At 39.2% G+C, this 15,686-nt stretch overlaps 1 long non-coding RNA gene across 1 annotated transcript; it reads right to left on the bottom strand.

The window, feature by feature from the left end:
• Nucleotides 1-10,264: 10,264 nt before the first annotated feature.
• Nucleotides 10,265-10,582, bottom strand: LOC134287687 (uncharacterized). The gene is made up of 2 exons (XR_009997453.1): nucleotides 10,368-10,582; nucleotides 10,265-10,307 (listed from the first exon to the last, which is right to left on the bottom strand). It is a non-coding gene; the product is annotated as an uncharacterized LOC134287687 (long non-coding RNA).
• Between the last annotated feature and the right edge of the window lie 5,104 nt (nucleotides 10,583-15,686).

The following is a 15,686-nucleotide window of genomic DNA, read 5'->3' as shown; positions in this document are numbered from 1 at the left end:
GTACATTAGTGACCCGATATTGTCAGCCCCTTTGCAAAATCCCTTTTTTTCTCTCCCTATAAACAAAAAATTATTTTGAGCATTGTATCCCTCTATCTTCTGTTTTATTTTTGGTACTCAGTCATTTTTTTTTTGTTTCAAATTTTTATTCGTGAAGTGGGATTTTGTGGGGGCCCCTGAAATGTGGGGGCCCGGGGCCATGGCCCCCCTGCCCCCCCCCCCCCCCTTAAATCCGGCCCTGGACGTATCTATTGGGAAGCTTAACAGGGAATACGTTTAATGTTCGGTGTATTTACCGCATGATGAACCAAGGATGCTTCCAAGCATGTCTTCGTATACTGCACCTCAAAAGGCCTTCCGCTATCATCTGGGGCAGCAAGAGCCCCTCAGTGGGACTTTGAGCAAGCCAATCTCAGGATTCCTGAGTCGGGAAACAATGCGGAAAGAGTTGAAACAGATGACGCTCGGCTGGATCGGAGGCTTTCAGGTTGGCTTACAAGGCCTACCAGAAAGCTTTTCGGTCTGCCGAACGATCCGGGTGCAAAAACCTTTGTACAAATGATACCAGTTTCTGGAATGCTTATTCGGTACATACTTCCCCGAGGATGTAACATCTTCGAAGGAACCTGATGTAGTGTTTGCAGTTTTCCCAAGTAACCAAAAGTACCGCTCCCCTTGACAAAATGCACTTTCAAGTTTCGCGAAGTTCAGATAAAGTTCCAAATGGAACTTTCTGGCTGCTTAAGAGGCTAACGATGAGCCTTGCTGGAATTTCGGTCACAAGTTCCGGCAAGACTCATTGTTAGCCTCTTAAGCAGCCAGAAAGTTCCATTCGGAACTTTATCTGAACTTCGCGGAACTATAAAGCTGCTTAAGATGCTACTCGGAACTTTATCGGAACTTTCAAGTTCATAGAAGTTCAGTTCAGTAGCATTGTGTTTCAATGAAGATTAAATTTGTTTGTTTTACAGAAAACAACTGTTTAAGCATAAACGAAAATAAGACTAATATGAATATATCGAATCAATGAATACTAAGCTTGAGCAAAAAAAAAATGGGTTGCCGCCCATCGGATTCGAACCGATAGTCGCTACGTGAGAACCCTACGCTCTACCGCAGTACTACAGTTGCGATTGAGTGAGCAGCAGGTAAACTTGAATCGATTTTCTGTCGGCAGCTAGTTTTGCACATTTGTACAGTAGTGAAGTTAGCTTGACTTTGTCAAGTGTCTTCAGCAGCGCAGCGGTAAGTTGGCAGGCTATCACGCAGGAGGATCCAGTTCAAATCTACATAGCAGCGACATGTGTTGAAAATATATAATTATCAGAAGCAATTTCCAGATACCTATGAATCACAAACCCACCAACAGGGGATGGGGTTGTGATTCTGAAAAACACATTTTTGTTTTTGCATGAATTTTGTCAAAGTTCTGTCAGAAGCTGCTTAAAAGGCTATCCAGCGTGCTTATGTGAACTTTCAAGTTCCAAAATTACTTAAAAATTAAGCTGCTTAGAAGGCTAATGAGCAACCTCGAACAAGCTGCTTAGCTTATAAAGTACACTTTTATCTGAACTTTTGGTAACTTGGGTTACTACAGAGTATACTCCCAAATCTTGGCTGAGTATTACTGTAAAGTTTAATTCAAAAGTTGGTCGTGCGTTGTATGAAGAAGCACTGAGTTTCAGATCTATCAGATTAACCTCTTTTCTTCTCGTTTGCACAGTGTCATAGGGAAACCTAATTGTACCATGTATCCAATGTAGTGACGGGTATTAAAAATGAGAAGAACTTCTTTCCTCGTAACTTTTCATATTCACTTCAGTTCATCTCAACGTTCTCAATATATGTAGTGCATTGTGGAAACGAAATATTAGGTTCAATTTGGTAGCTGTCTTGTTGTGTACCAAAAATTTGCTCCACCTTTGCACCGTCTACGTCAACTGCATCAAAGACCAAACACAAAAATGTATGCTCTGAAGCACAAGATGCAACAATACTCATGCTGTATTAAATTCCTGGAATGTAGGTACTAGTCCACAGTTCCATCGAATTTATCTGTGTAGTAGGTACACCTGTCTTGTAGAACGAATAGCAACCGACAATTTTCTCCATTCGAGGAATTTGTTCCGCACTTGTTTTCGTCCCGGTAGCTGTGGATAGTGGACGGCAAAAAGTAGTTGCAAAGAATTCACCGAAAAATGAACGCAATGCTGGACGGGAAGCGCGGTTGCGTTTGATTGGAAAAATTATCGATACAATGCTGTGTTTTGTGTTAGCGTTGTATAGATATTGTAGGATTATCGGTGGTATATCATCAAACTGGGAACTTAAGCTGCAAAAGTGCTTGTAAGGTTGACTTTGTTAATTAACGGTTACGCAGCTTTGAGATTAAAACAAACGAGTGTCTTCCTCAAGATAAAATATCGTTTTGCCTTTGTCGTACACCAGAGTGTACTGAAAGACTATATGTTTACTCAAAAAACGAATTTTCGATAGAAGGCGATAGAGTCAAGTCACATATACAAATCAACTCAGTTCGACGAATTGAGATGATGTATGTATGTGTGTATGTCTGTATGTATGTCTGTGCGCAAAAAAGTTCACTCATTTTTAAGGCATTTCCCATTGGTTATTGGATTATGGCTCGAATCGAACCAAAATTTGACCATTTTGTTTGCTATCAAAAATAGTTCAGATTGTTTAAGGCGTTCCGGAGTTATGGCCATTAGAATTATTTGGACCAGCACCGGTAAAACTGGCCGTATATAAAACTGAACCAAGCACATCAAACTGCGGCGATTTTTGTAACCTTAAACATGGTTGACAAATTTTGAGCAAGAATCACACTGGAGACCAGGCGGCTCCGAATTCAAAATGGTGGCTGTTTAGTAGAGTTTTAAGCTCTAAAACCATACAATATGGGATATATTTCGTCTGGACGTCTGGACTCCAAAAATGGCGCCCAGAATATCCAAGGGTTATCTAAAGTCCAAGATGGCGACTCCAAATTCAAGATAGTGGCAGTTTAACGGAGTTTTAGGCCCTAAAGCCATGTAATATGAGTACACTGAAAGGCGGCTTGCAGTAATGACAAGCATAATAATGTTTTTAAATTTACCATGGCAAAACATGATCATCGACCCACCAACGCTTCTTGTGTGCGTTTTGTTTCTTCTCACATCAACCGATTCGATAGCCGAGTGGTAGCGTGCGAGCCTGGTGATGTCAAGGTTCTTGGTACGAATCCGATTGCCAACAGAAACTTTTTTAAATTGAAAATCGAGTCCATGGTAGAATTGAAAACATAATTCTGTTGAATTGAAACGAAAATCAGTCTGCACAAATTTAGTGGCGTTGTGTATTTAAATTAACCCTCAGAATAGTAATTTTCACCGCAAGCCGCCGTTCAGTGTATATTTGGTATGGGAAAGATGTCCGAAGTTCAAAAACGGTGACCAGAATATCCAAGATGGCTATCTAATATCCAAGATAACGGCTTCGAATTCAAGATAGTGGTTGTTTAGTGCAGCTTTAGGTCATAAAACTATCCAATATGAGTATATTTGGTATAACGAAGATGTCCGAAGTCCAAAAACCACAACATCCGAGATGGCGGTCTAAAATTCAAGATGGCTGCTCCAAATTCAAGATGGCGGCTGTTTAATATAGTTTAGGCTCCAAAACCATTCAATATGAGTATATTTGGTATGGAGAAGATGTCCGGAAGCTGAAAATGGCTACCAGAGTATCCATGATGATGGTCTAAAATCCAAAACAGCGATTAAAATCTCAAGAAGGCGGCTGTTCAATGGAGTTTTAGGCCCTAAAAGCATGTAATATGGGTATATTTGGTATAGTGAGGATTTCCGGAGTCCTAAAATAGCAACCAGAATAACCAAGATGGCGCTCCAATATCCACAATAGCGGCTGTTTATTGGAGTTATTGGTTCTAAAACCATTCAATATGGGTATATCTGGAATGGGAAAGAAGTCTGGAGTCCAAAAATAGTGACCAGAATTTCCTAAAGGCGGACTTAAATCCAAAATGACGGTTAAAAAATCAAGATTGCGGTTTTTTTAAGAGTTTAAGACCCAAACATCAAAAGCCAATGATGCCTGGTGCCATGAAATGGATTTTTGTTAATCGTATGAAAGTGCGATTCATCAACATTTCACTTGATTTTTTTTGAAATGGGTTTTCGAAGGCACGAGAAAGGCGCCATCACCGCTAGGTGGATTAATAAGGTTTTTTTGTTAAATATTTGTCTATTGTCCCTTTTTTGTGTCGTTTTTGATACATGACTTCGGAATCACTCTAAGTTCAACGGTTTGCTTTGATAATAACAGCTAGTTCACTACCAAAATTAAAAAAAAAACGGTCGAACTAAGTGTGATTCCGAAATCATGTGACAAAAACGACACAGAAAAGGGGCAGCTACAGATAGACAAAACTTTTGACAAAATCACACATGCAAAATGATCATTGGCAGAGAAAGCTCTCTGGTCATATCTGTAAAACTGCGTAAAGAACAATGAGAAGTTGGCTTGTTTGGGCGTCTACCTTGAAAAAAAGTTGTTCTAAGCACATGTCAAAGAACCGAAAAACAAAACACAGAACTACGTAAATGGATGAATGAAGCCAACTTTTCTAGGGTTCACCGCATGTTAACAGAGGCGGCACCGTATATGGCCATTAACATTGTGACAGCGGTGGAGTTATGTCAAACACACAAGGCTACGGTGGCCTATCTGTTGATTCCATAGCGGCCGTTTTAGTCATTTTTAGTGATCCATTGTTAGAAAAACCAATAGAGATAATAAACTATAGAGGGAGAATGTTGCTGGCGTCGCCGCCGCAACATCTCTTGCTGGCGAAGATAGGGAAGGATATAAGTGTCAAAGTGAAAAAGTATGCAGGTTGACAGATAGATACCCGAGATGTTTGCGAACGAGAACAAAGGGAACAGCAGCGACATTCGTCCTCTATAGTTTATTAACTCTATTGAAAAATCTGCTAATCATTTGTGGATAAATTGATAGTTGAAATGAAATAAGACATGAAATGCTGTTCTAATTTCCGAAATGCCAATCATTGTTCATAAAGCATTTCTGACATAATTCCAACATGTGATATTTTATTTTGGCCGTAACTCGACTGATATCCGATTAGAAATAAGAGGAATGTTCAGTATTGTTGTCTCTCTGGGAATAAGAGTTGTACAAAACGCTCTACATGTAGCTAACACCCATACCCCTCTAAATGCTCCTCGGCTTGTGGAAAGAACCCAAAAACGTAAACACGTGTATCTTCTATGGTACTATACCCAGCAATGGGTTATCGAAACGAAGTCGAACAAGAGGAATCATCTCTTCCAATCGGCTAGAAACGGGCAGTCTCAGTCAGTAGTGTGCAATATGAAAACCCAATACTCATAGAGAATTGGAAGGCTAGCAGCTTTCAACAAACAATGGAGCAAATGCCATAAATTGCCATGCGTTCAAGAACAAAGCCAAACTATTTTCAATGGACACCTGGGAAAGGCTCGTCCATTCGATGGGAAATATCGATAATTTACGTGAGGTGGGACTCTACATTGCAGAATTGTCTGTGAATTACAACTATTATTTATTGTCCTCGATGTTTTGCATCTGTTAACATCTCAAGTAACATGTTTATGTCAAAATAAAATATAGTCATTTAGGTTCTAGGATGGTTCTCAAGACCTACCCAGAACTTTTTTTGGACTTTAAATTATTGCTGGGGTTGTACATTTATCACAAAAGATTTTTTCGCAGACAATTAAACGGAGGCATTATCGGAAATTTCTCATGAATGATTCCAACATTGACAACAAAGTTTTCGGAGTGGTAGTGATGGTAATAGCAGAAGATGCATAAAAAGAATCAAATTAAAAACTGTTTTAAATAAATTGACAAATTCCGAATAGCACATCTGTGATAAATAAACTACCAGTTATCGCACGCATTAGTTAAAAGCGATCTTGGAGCTCAACAGACCAGCGCCATCTCGGTAAAGACAAACTTTTAATCCTTTGTGTATGCAATTTGCATCTCGTTCTCCGTTTGCCGACACACAAGTACACGCAGAAAAAAATGCTACTTCAAATCAACCGATTTTTCAGTTTGTTATAGCGACAAACTGATTTCTAGTTTGAACTGAACTGTTCCATTGTTTAATAATACAAATATTTTCATTTGCCGAAATTTTTGACAGTTTGTTAGAACAAACAGAGATTTGGTAGTTTCAACATAAAATAACAGATTGATTTAAACGACTGCACTTTTGCCACTAACAAAGCCGGGAAGTGATTGTGTTGGTGACGGCAGCTCCTGCGGCAGCTCGGAAATCTATTTCTAGACACTCGACAAGCGAATGGAAGCGAGAACGAATAAAAAAGGCAAAAAATCGAAACCGACCAACTTTTTTTTGGATGCAGTCTTGAGTACCAGCGCGTTATCCGTCACGGCCAAAACTGCACTTGGAAGTTAGAGTGATGGATTTGCTACACTTTCTTCGTTGTGGCGATGTTGGGGTAAGAATTTGAAGATGTGTGAGTGCTTCCGGGCCATGTTTATGGCCCCATTTTGTTGAAACAAATGCAGATTTTAACGTTATATGGAATGATGGGAATTGGTTGTTTTGATCGATAAACTCTAAGTAAGAACAAAGAAATATAACTTTGGAATAAGTATTATGCTCAGTTTGAAAATCAACCATGCGTTTTATTGTTTTAAACAAGCCTCATTTTTCTGCGTGTATACCTTGCCGTCGCACAATTTACTGCAAAAGGCAATCGGAATTTTCATTGTCTACCTCTCTGTAGGTTCTGTATTCATTATCACTATTTTTCCCCCTTCTCAGTTTCAGTCCAGTAGCGAGGATTTAAAATGTAAATGTAAATCATCCGGCTGAGTTCCGAAACCAATTTCTCCGGTTCCACCGCCTCTGTAAAGGATAAATAAAAAAGAATTAATTTCATTTATAAAACATTCGGAACGTCCGGATTGAATAATTGAGAGCACTCTCCCTGCGATTGCGATCGGGGCGACAAATTAAAAAAGTTTTTGCATTGCTTGTGTTTTATCTGCATCAGCGAAGTTTGCGTTTGGATTTACTACCGGATTTTTTTACCTTATCGCAGAAATGAGGTTTAGAAACTTTTTTTCTGTGCGGAGAGGTCTAGTTGAATTGGAATATCTAATGTGAACATCGTTTCAAATTAAAAGTTGTAACCGTTCGCCGAATTAGCTCGAGAGATTATAAAACGCGGTGGCTTTTGCGCCACTCTCGCTAACGAGAGACCACCGGTTCATTTTAGGTTTGCCCGACTAAATCCACGACTCTTATCTCGAGGGCTTTCTCGAACGGCTGCTGACTCGATTAAAAACTCTAAAATCTAGTATATAAAACGTTCAAACTGGAACAGTAACAAAAATTTACACGTCAAGAGACTAAAAACAGAGTAAGCTACAACAAACAATTAAAGGTCGCTGAAGTGAATTTATTGAACGCGAAATTAATGAATAAAACAAAAAAAATAATGGAAACAAAGAAAACTAAACAATTGAATTCATTCGTATGTATATTGTCTTTCACAAAATGCTCGTCAAGTGTGTGTGTGTGTATGATCATGGCCATGAACTCATAAACGTACCTGCGCAGGCTTTTTCGTTGTCGGTGCTTCGTGGCCAATCGTCGACGTAGGTTTGCTGTCCTTAATGTTCGCCGGATTATAGGTGCGGAGGGGTGTCGGCGGCCCGGTACTCTGCCTGATCGTGCCTAAACTGCACGCAGGTAGGCCGGAAGTATTCCCCTTGAGTCCGTTTAGCTACCAGTAACTGGCGGGCGAGGACGAGCACTAGGCTTAGAGCCCAAAATAAAAAGCGTCTTTGGACGCTGAGGTCCAAAGAGGGAACACAAATTAAAACAATATACACTAAACGAATGCACTTTTATATTTACCTTTGAAACAACAAATAAGCGCACAGGGAACAGAGTGTCTGCCCCTGGCGACAAAATCCACAATTTCAAACTATTTAACGAAAAACAAAGAACATTAAAACAAATTCACTTCAAAAACACTAATTTACTGAACTACATTTCTAAAAACACACCTTTACAAAACTAAAAAGTGGCAGAAGGTCGCCGAAGCTCACTTTTGTTCACCAGCCGACTCTAACTCAAAGTGATGGAGTCAGTCGAAATCTCTTGTCAAGTAAATTTCCTGCTATTGAAGCAGTCGTCTATTGAATCTGCAAACTATTATATACAAGTGCGCCAAATTTAAATCGCACATGGCGTAAAAACTATTTAACGCCATCGAAAAAGTCCTATAAGATACAACATGAATCGTCATTAGCTTAGCCTAGACACAAACCACATATGAAACGGATAATCTATACTAAATGAAACGGTTCAAACTCTAAGGCAAATCAACGAATCCAATTCAATTAAGATTTTACTTGAAAAGATAAAAACGTCAAAAGCTACAAATTAACTAAAATAATCATGAAAACTAATAATTAATTATAAAAAAAAATCTAAAATCAAAATCAAAATATTCAAAATATATATCAATTTAATCTAATTGAATTCAAACTTTATATTACTTAAACAGAATAAAAACATCAAAACTTTACAAAGTAAGCTCGGTAAAAAAGTTGATAGCATTTTTAATTACTGGTACATCCACAACGTTGCTCATCTATATGGAGACAAGCAATCAGCTACAGCCTAAATTTTAAGCTCTTGTTTAGCTGATACTTATACGCTTGTTGAGATGAAATCTGCATCTAGATTGATAGAGCACATTCAATTGGCTCAAACGGGACTTGCATTTTTCTTCGGGAGGCATCGAGGTCATTACCCGAACAATAATTGTCATTCAAAAAAATACCGTAGATCGAGAACCATCATCCAAATCCCATAATAATGGTGATTCTGTTTGTTGGCGTCTTTTTTGTAACATATCTAAAACATAGTCGAGATAAGCCGGGGCACGTTGCGCAATGGTCACACGTTCGCTTCGTAAGCGGCCGGTCGTGGGTTCGATCCTAAACTTTACTTGTGTCAATTCTATTCATTCTTAAATCCCACAGTCTGTGTCTCAGCTTGAACTTTCGCAAGCTTTTGTTTTTTTGCCGCTGGATTCTTCGCAAGCATTTGTTACAAGCTTGATCTTTCGCAAGCATTTTTACTCAGCTTGAACTTTCGCAAGCTTTTCTTCTGTTTTAGCTTGAACTTTCGCAAGCTCTTTTTTCTGCTTGGTCTTTCGCAAGCATTTCTTACAAGCTCGATCTTTCGCAAGCCTATTTCCACTCACTTTGACGTCTCACAATTCTCCGCTTGAACTTTCGCAAGCAATTTTTCCACTTAGCCCAAAACTTTTTTTTCTCATTACCATTTCAATTTGTAGATATACTTACTATACAGGAGCATTTACTGCGCCATTGTGGTAACCGAAATCTCGATTCTGAATTCCACACGCGAACATCAAAATTCTGGCATCTTTATGCCGCAAAAGTAGAATCTAGACTGAAGGCTGTTTTTTCAAAACCGTTTCTCTACCGATCACGTTTTCCCTCTTCCCACACGCATACATACACAAACTCAGTCTTGCGCCAATCTTATTCATCCTCATTCATTTTCTCGCCGTCCGTTCATCGACCACGGCAAAGCAGCGCTCCGTTGAAGCGCACTTTCCATTCTGGCCTTCACCAATACAATTATACGCCGCCACTGAACGGCGTCGGAGGTCAGCAAGCACAAACGTCAAATGTAAAGCTCGCCGCCCTCATAGGGTTGAGCGATCTCGATTGTGCCAATATGGTACACGGAGAGAAGTAATGGTACATTTTTATAATAATTCTCATTGTGCATATCTCATCCACCACAGCATGGACTTTTTGAACCTCTGTCAATCGAACTCAGAGCTCACCTACTTGGGGCGAACACTTTACTTAGTCTTTTACAATTCGGACCTGTCATGTGTGGTTACGCGTTCCGATACTCCACTTTTGCCTATCGATTTTCGACTGTTATGATATAGGACTGTGGAAGATGGCTTAGCAGTCTTGGTGGGAATTAAAACGAGTTGTTTAAATCTTTTCCAACGTTTCGATCCGTTTGGGATCTTTTTCAGGGGTTCTAAAATAGTTTAATGATCACTTATAAAAATAATGTTACATTGTAATAATTTAACTTTAAGTTACCGATCTGTTACTGTTTTTTCGTCAAGATTGGTTTTGCATAACGTGAAATTGTCATATGAAAAAATGGTCTGTTTCTGGAAGAGTCAGTAGTTAATTTGAGTTTTATGTGGTCACGATTTTCTCAGTGTACTCACTTCGACTTGGTCTGACTAAGTTTGGCGGTTTGTGCGTCGGATAATCCACAATATTTTGCGCTGGTCGAATTCGGGCACAAAGTTTTGCTGTCTTCCACCATTGCTTTTCATATGTCTTTTCAACGTCATTGTGTGTGTCAGGGTGTTTTACATTAGTGTATGTGTATACAATCATTTGAGTATATCTTCAAGTTTGTTTTGATCATCAGTTTCGTCTCCTATTACTCTCATTTTTCAATATGTGTAATAGTCCTGCCTAAGCTGTATGGAGATTATCAGTGTCAGTGCGTTTATTTACAGTGTGGTTCGTGTTGTATATGTGGCTGCTCTCAAGTATATTTGAGGGGGTTAGAAGCAAAGGGGTGTAAGTGACAAAAACCCACTTTCGAGTAAATGAGGTTTGAAGTTTTTGACCAATTTTTCTTCCCATACAAAATGTATGGAGTTTCAAAATCAACCCAATTTTCTCTGATTTATTGTAATTTTTGCAATCATCATAGGAACAATCTTAAAAAAGTTTCTGAAAGCTTGAAATCTGAAGAATTTTATGATATGCTCAGCTCAAAATCGACAAAATGATCACTTACACCCCTTTGATTCTGGGCCCCTCATTTAGGATGTTTGTTTTGAATGTTCTGTCTATTATTTTCGTCTCTTCTAGTTTGAAATTATGGTTTGTGTTAGCTATATGACTGACGAGAGCGGTTTTGTCCCGTACCCAGAGAACTTCTGTGTCAGTATTTGTGTGTCCCTTATAAAGTAGTGTTTTTAATTTCTTTACATTTGACCGGTGTCCAGATATTCGTTGTTTTAATTTAGTGCTCGTCATTCCTATGTAGCACGACTCGCAGTCCGCACAGTCTATCTTATGAATTACGTTGCTCATTTCCATGTCTGGTGTTTTGTCTTTGACCGTCGGTAGTAGTGTGTTTATTGTCTTGTTGTGTTTACAGGCTATTTTAATTCCTGGGATTGTGATTCTCGTTCGTTTCTACTCACGTCCATAGCCGTGTTGTGTTGTGTAGTTGTTTTTGCATGGTTGATAACTTTGTTGATTAGTCCTTTTGGATAGTCATTAGCTTGCAGATGTCTGGTTATGGTTGTTCTCACGGTCCGTTTGTCCAGATTAATCGATGGTTTTTCGCAATGCTGATCTTCTGGTGCATTGGCTGTTTTGAGCAGTAGTTCAAAAGTCTTCCTGATGCAATTGACTTGCAGTACCATTCTGTTTTCATAGTTTGATTTTCTTGTCTCGCCAACATCATATCGAGGAAAGGGAGACGCCCTTCCACCTCCAACTCTACTGTGAATTGGATATCTGTGCTTATCCCGTTGAACACATCGATGACTTCATGGACTTTTTCAGGCGGCAGTACGAGAAAAAGGTCATCAACAAATTTCTTCAGATATGGGATGGAGCCCCAGGTTTTCGATGTTGCCTCTTCCAACAATTCTTCCATCACATAGTCTGCTATTACGGGAGAAAGCGGATTACCCATTACTGTTCCAAATTGTTGCACGTAGTACACTCCTTCGAATGAGAAGAAACTGCAGTCTATACAAAACTCGGTGATTTCCCAGAAGATGTCCAGACAAATAGGCGTATGTTGTTTGATGCAATTCCAGTGTTTAAACCAGTCTTGTGCACTATCACCATCATAACACAAAAAAACCGCAACATCAACATTGCCCTTCTTCCTCCATCAACGCTACAGCCGACCGTCTCTATGTTGCTAACGAACACATTCGAGAAGAACGCATTGATACGGTGGCTGCCGCCGCCACGCTCTTTCTCTGCACATCTCCTGAGCAGCCGAATGCTTGTTAACCGTCGTTTCAGCGCAGAGCTATGTCACTCACTGCTGGGTGACTCTCATCTGAAAGGGCCAGGATGAAGCTCAATTTGTTAAGTAGTATTGCATGGCGTTGCAAACACAAACATAGCACGCCCTAAGAATAGAATGCAAGGCGTAGAACAAAAACTCGCTTCGGTGTTTCATCGTGTGGTTCAGAAACAAGAGACGATCGCTGCTGCTGGATGTGGTTGACTCTGCACTGAGCGAGGGTTGGCTTGAGTGGGTTTTGCGTGAATCGATTATGTTTTGATGGACTGCGTTTGTCGTATGAAGTGATGGTTAAAGCGAGTGTCGTTCGACATTAACCATCCTGAAACTGCACAACCCTGGTTTAAACACACTGTTTTTGACCAGTTCTTTTGGTATCGATGTGAATAGCGATACCACATCGAACGAATGTGTCCTTGCAGAAACTGGATTTCGTTGACGAAACGATCGATTTTCTTCATCCACCACTGGAAATATCCCTGCTGTCTATTGTTGATGACGTACGCCAATCACCTGGTGATGTTGTGGTTGAAGAATTGCTTTTAGACTACAATAAGATTGATTTTGATGCTTTGTTGGACTTTCTTTCGGGACTGAATTGGAGCATCTTTCTAGATGGATTGAATGCCGAAGAAATGACTGAAACGTTTTGTGCCGTTTTGGAAAATTGGATAGACATCAATGTACCGCTTCGTCACCCTGCGCCATCGCCTGCATGGAGTACAACTCCTTTTCCATCTTGTATGCAACGAATATCGGAACCTCAACTTCTCTTTGTACAAGTCGTACGTATCGCGAATGCAAACTAATCTACGTCGCAATCCTAAGAGTTTCTGGCGCTTTGTGAATTCAAATAGGAAGAGCACGGCCATACCTGCGAGTGTGTATCTGAATGATGTTGAAACTTCTACACATGCGGAGATGTGCGTGTTGTTTGCAGCCCATTTTGCTTCGATATTTTCTACGGATACTGTAACTCCATCTGAAAAGTGGATGCAGCTGTCGTGGACGTACCACGTAACCTTCTGGATTTAGACACATTCCGAGTTACACCGATTATGGTTTCGAATGCTGCCAAGAAACTGAAATGTTCTTTCTCGCCTGTCCCGGACGGTATCCTCACAGCCGTTTTGTGTCGCTGCATTGCTGCTCTGGAAGCCCCTTTATGTCAAATATTCAACCAATCATTCGAAGATGCCAATTTCCCTACGATTTGGAAACAATCGTTTATGATGCCCATTCACAAAAAGGGTGATAAACGTGATATCAAAAACTATCGAGGTTTAACCAATCTTTCTGCGGCGTCCAAATTGTATGAGATGATCATCAGCGGTGCTATCTTGGACCAGGTTAAATGCTACATTTCTGCCGACCAGCACGAGTTCTTGCCCGGTCCCTTTGTAACCACGAATCTGCTTGATTTTACCACGACTTGTTTTGAACAATTGGAGAAAGGTGCTCAAGTTGACGTCATCTACACTGATCTAAAGGCAGCGTTTGATTCAATTGATCATAAAATTCTTCTGGTGAAACTTTCCAGGCTTGGTCCTTCGAGTCGGTTAACTAGATGGTTTTCTTCCTACTTGAAAGGAAGAACGCTTCGTGTCAAGCTCGATTCTAGTATCTCTTTGTGCTTCACGAGCTCATCAGGTGTTCCTCAAGGAAGCAATTTGGGCCCTATGCTATTTCTGCTGTTCTTCAACGATGTGATTCTTATCCTAAAACCCGGCTATAGGCTTGCTTATGCCGACGACTTAAAATTGCACTTTGTAATACGCTCTATCGACGAATGCTTGCATTTACAATCGCTGTTAGACCAATTCGACGACTGGTGCCATCGGAATAAGCTGACTTTGAGTGTGCCTAAATTCATGGTGATGTCCTACTTTCCCAACAAAAGTTCTATCTTGAATGACTACGACATCAATGGCGTCGTTACACAAAGAACCGAAAACAACGTTTGAAATGTACCAATGTTTTGAAGTATTTTCAAGCATTAGTATATTGTTGATAATCACTCAAAATTTCATTCAATTCGGTTCACTGGTCTCCAAGATATGACAGTTCAAAAAATAGTTGTCTAAAATATAGTGTTTTACGAGAACGGTTCTAACTTCGCGAAAGATTAACCAATCGAGCTCAAATTTGTACCAATGGTGCACATATAATAGGTTGACAAAAGTCAAAACAAGCCCAGGTTAATCATCATAGTCAAAATTTGAGAATTTTTTATGCATTCTATGAAAAGGTACAGCATGTGGAATTTTTTGTGAAAGAAAAAAAAGTTGCCTATCCCAAACATTTTGGCCACCCCCTGTATATCTAAAGAAATGTTTGGAGAAATTCCTTAGAAATCTTAGGAAGGACTTTAAGAAAAAAAAAACGTTTGAAACATTGCAAAAATTATGCTTGAAGATTTTTTTTATTGAATTCTTGGGAATATTATTAACGGAATTGCTTTAGGAACGCTTGGAGGAGTTCTCGAAGCAATCGCTGAGCAATTTTTGAAAGAATTTGTTATGAAGTGCTTGAAGTAACTCCTATGTGATTCGTAGATGATATCCAAAGTAGAAGTCTTGGAGAAGTTTCTCGTGGAAAAAGCATGAGAAAAACTTCTTAGAGATTCCGTGAAGGAAATCTGGAAGAATCCTTGGTGTTTCACGAAAGAAAACTTTAAATGTATCAACTGGAAAATCCTAACGGAAACCTTGGAAGAATTTCTGAACGGTTTTGGAAGGAATTCCAGTACGTATTTCTTGGGGGTTTTTCTGTGAGAATTCTTGAAAGAATTTTTACACTTTTTATTTCAATTTGAGGAAAAATCATTCGACTTGGAGGAATTCCTAAATTCTTGGATTGATTTTTGGAGAAAGTTCTAGAGAATTTCTAGCAAAAAGGGTTCTCTTGAGGAGCCTATTGATTTTTTTTGAGGAATTTGTGTAAGACATTGACAATAACAGGACAAAATCCTCACATGAGAGTATTTTTGATAGATTTTCTGCCGAAATTATTGGAGAAATTCCTAGGGAAATCAAGTTTGAAATTTCCAATGGAATACGTAGAGAATCTTTTAAGAAATTGCAAGAGGATTTATTACATGAACTACTAAAAAAATCTTTGAGAACTGATGGAGTTTTGGGAGGATTGCTTAAGAATTTCGAATAAAACTAAAGCAACCCCTGGAAAAATTCCAAAAGGAATCTTCGGAAAAATTCTTGGAGAAATGGTTAAACACATTAAACAAGAAATGCTTGGATTAATGATTTATGAAACCTTTGCAGGAGTTTCTAGGAAGATCATTGAAGAAATTCTGAAATAATCTATGTGTAATTTTCAATATATACATTTTTTTTTAATAATTACTTTGAAATTTTTTGAATAATCCCGAAATCTTAGCCTTGCATTAATCACTTTAAGGTTGCGTCTAGTCATTCTTAAAGAAGAAAGTTGCAAAACCTGAAGCAAATATTAGACT

Source organism: Aedes albopictus, chromosome 1 (assembly GCF_035046485.1).
Source record: "Aedes albopictus strain Foshan chromosome 1, AalbF5, whole genome shotgun sequence".
NCBI classification, from domain to species: Eukaryota; Metazoa; Arthropoda; class Insecta; order Diptera; family Culicidae; genus Aedes; species Aedes albopictus.
This window is presented reverse-complemented; position numbering and strand designations above follow the sequence as displayed.